Source organism: Phalaenopsis equestris, unplaced genomic scaffold (genome assembly GCF_001263595.1).
Source record: "Phalaenopsis equestris unplaced genomic scaffold, ASM126359v1 Scaffold000068, whole genome shotgun sequence".
Classification (NCBI taxonomy): Eukaryota; Viridiplantae; Streptophyta; class Magnoliopsida; order Asparagales; family Orchidaceae; genus Phalaenopsis; species Phalaenopsis equestris.
Genome location: NW_018164510.1, coordinates 269,331 through 271,957, shown reverse-complemented (window position 1 = coordinate 271,957; position 2,627 = coordinate 269,331). Strand labels below are relative to the sequence as shown.

General features: G+C 41.1%; 1 protein-coding gene across 1 annotated transcript in view; it reads left to right on the top strand.

Moving 5' to 3' along the window:
* Positions 1-2,627, top strand: part of LOC110019677 (protein transport protein SEC23-like) — a 35,283-nt gene that overhangs the window by 20,017 nt on the left and 12,639 nt on the right. The window lies entirely within an intron of this gene.

Sequence of the window (2,627 nt, the reverse complement as noted above, 5' to 3'; positions counted from 1 at the left end):
CCCCCCCCCCCCCCCCCCCCTCTTATTTACCTTTGGCTTATATATTTGCTTTGTGTTTAGTTTCTCATTTTTGGATTGTTTTTGTCAGAACAACCGCTGTCATCTCTTGTTTTCTTTTTAAGGACTATATCTGAGGGCCAGTGGTGCTCCGATGATATCTCATTTCGAGGCGGCGATTGTCTTTAGGGTCGAGTGGTGCTCTGGTATCTTGTTTCGTAGAGGATATTTATCCTTCTCCAACTCCTCTGCATCCTTCTCACTTCGCTGCTCGCTACAACCCGCCTACAACAACCCTTTTGTTGTTCTCCCTGCAATTTCGCTATGTTCAGCCATCTTCCTTGTTGTCGCCCGGACAGTCGTTCTTGGCTGTTTTGCTGTTGTTCCAGCCCTCCGAAACTACTTCCCTGCCACCTAGCTGCTTTCTTAGGCTTGCTGCACAACTTCCTTGCCACATATCCTAAACCCCTTTCCTTGTAGTTTCTGCCTCTTGCACTGCCTCCTGGCCACTCAGAACCTCCTCCCGTGTAGCTTAAATGCTGTTCTAGCCGACCAACACCACTTTAGATCTTTGTTTTTTCGTTGCCCAGCCCACCTACCCACTTGCTGTTGTCCCGAGCATCTTGTATCCCCTACTTCTCTGCTGTATCGCCACCTGCTTCTCCTCCCCACCTTGCTGTCACCTTTCGGAAGCCCCAACGAGCACCATCACCATCGTTGGTACACTCTCGTCACAATTTGTGTCTTGTTAGTTGTTATTTTCAATTTTTTTGTGTTTGTTGTAGCTGCTTATAAGTTTTTCTAGTAATAATATTTGTTCGTTTATTGTTGTTTGAATTAACTCCGATATCATTTAATATTAGAGCTAGCATAACTCTAGTCCTATTTTAATGTTTCTAGCATCCACCAATACCCAACCCTATCTCCACATAAAATTCCTTCTATTTGCTGATTTTTCAATCTGACCATTCAAAAATTTTCTTCTTTAACCTACATCATCCCTATATACTCTCTTCCACTTACCCAAACTCGAAGCCCTAACCGCGCCACTACCGAGAGAATTTTAGAGACCTTATCAAGAGGAAATGCCATAATATTGTTTATGATAAATATGGAAAGTGATGTACAAAATTTTTTTAATGAAGTTCTCCAACTACAGTAGAGGCTTTTTTGTTGTCCCTTAAAATAAAATTAGGAAAAAGAGAAATAATTAAGTCAAAAAAATTTACCTGTTTCTGCTAATCCATCCAAGAACTGCTCCGTATACTCACTTGCTATTATGTTTAACTCGAAGCTCTTCAAGGGGACGGTCATGTTTTGGTCACAAGAAGGAGAGAAGAATTAAACATCACTCTTATGGTTTGCACACAAGGAAAATCATAGGAACCAAGCATTGCTTTCTTCTTTGTTCGAACACCGACCTTTCTCCATTGCGACTGCGATTCTCGAGATACAGTGGCGACTAGGGCTATCTGGAAAAGGGTTGACAAGATTGCTACCCATGAGACCGTCGAAACTCTTTTTGTCGATCCTTCGTCTCGCCGTGTCACATGATTCTCCAGCCTTAGCCACTGGTTAGCTTTGAAGACAACAGTGGGATCGCTTAGTATGAAGGTCTTCAAAATTCCCCGTTCCTCCTCAACTCTGTACGTTGAAACAGGAACCGCAGGAGCCCAAGCTTCATCTTCTCTCCGTTTGCATGACACCTAGGCACGACATAGTCGTGATTAAATCTCAACAAGAAACCAACTACGGGATTGCTACATACGAGGATATCTAAAACTCCTTTTTTCCTTCCATGTATGACACCGGCTTACAGTTGCGTTAATATGACGACTTGATCATTGCACATAGATTATCAAAACCTCTGATCCTTCCTATACAATATGATGAAGGAGAAACTCATTCCTTATCGATCATTGTCTATGAATATCCCCGAAGCTCTCCCTATTCAAATCGAATGCCATAACCGAACTTCGACATGCAATTCTTCCCTTACCTATTTCGCGCACCCCGTTCACTCTTTTCATTGTTTTGTAGCAAACAATAAGATTCCTGAATATAAAGAGCTTTGAAACTTGTGTTATCTCCTGTCCATTAGTTCTTCATGCTCGAAGCAAATTTTTGAACCTATTGTTCCAAACTAAGACTGGTCGTTTATTTCCATATTTGCAGGCTAAGCCTCATGAAATAAGGCTAAATCATGCGGTTGTTCTTGTTCACCCATTATTTTATTTCCTTTCCCCATATGCAATTTCAAGCCATAACCACAAATAAGAGCACTTCTCTTTTTATATATAATATAAATTATGTATATTAGATATAAAAAATGTGGGTATAAAAAAGGAGATTGAAAGAAGGAAAGATTTATTTGGTAATTCACATTCCGGTGACATTGTCTCCGCTTCAAAAGAAAATTTATATACAAGGAAATGAGACTCACATTATTTCTATGCAGGATAATCAAAGACTTCGTATATTATAGATCGATAGATTAGAAGGTACTCTCCGACTATAGTGACTCATGAATCTGACTAATGCATCTCATGAATAACTGGGCATGTAGACACCTTGATATTGCCCCCTAAGTGGTGTATGGGGGTGTGGTTGGGGGGGGGGGGGGTGCGTGC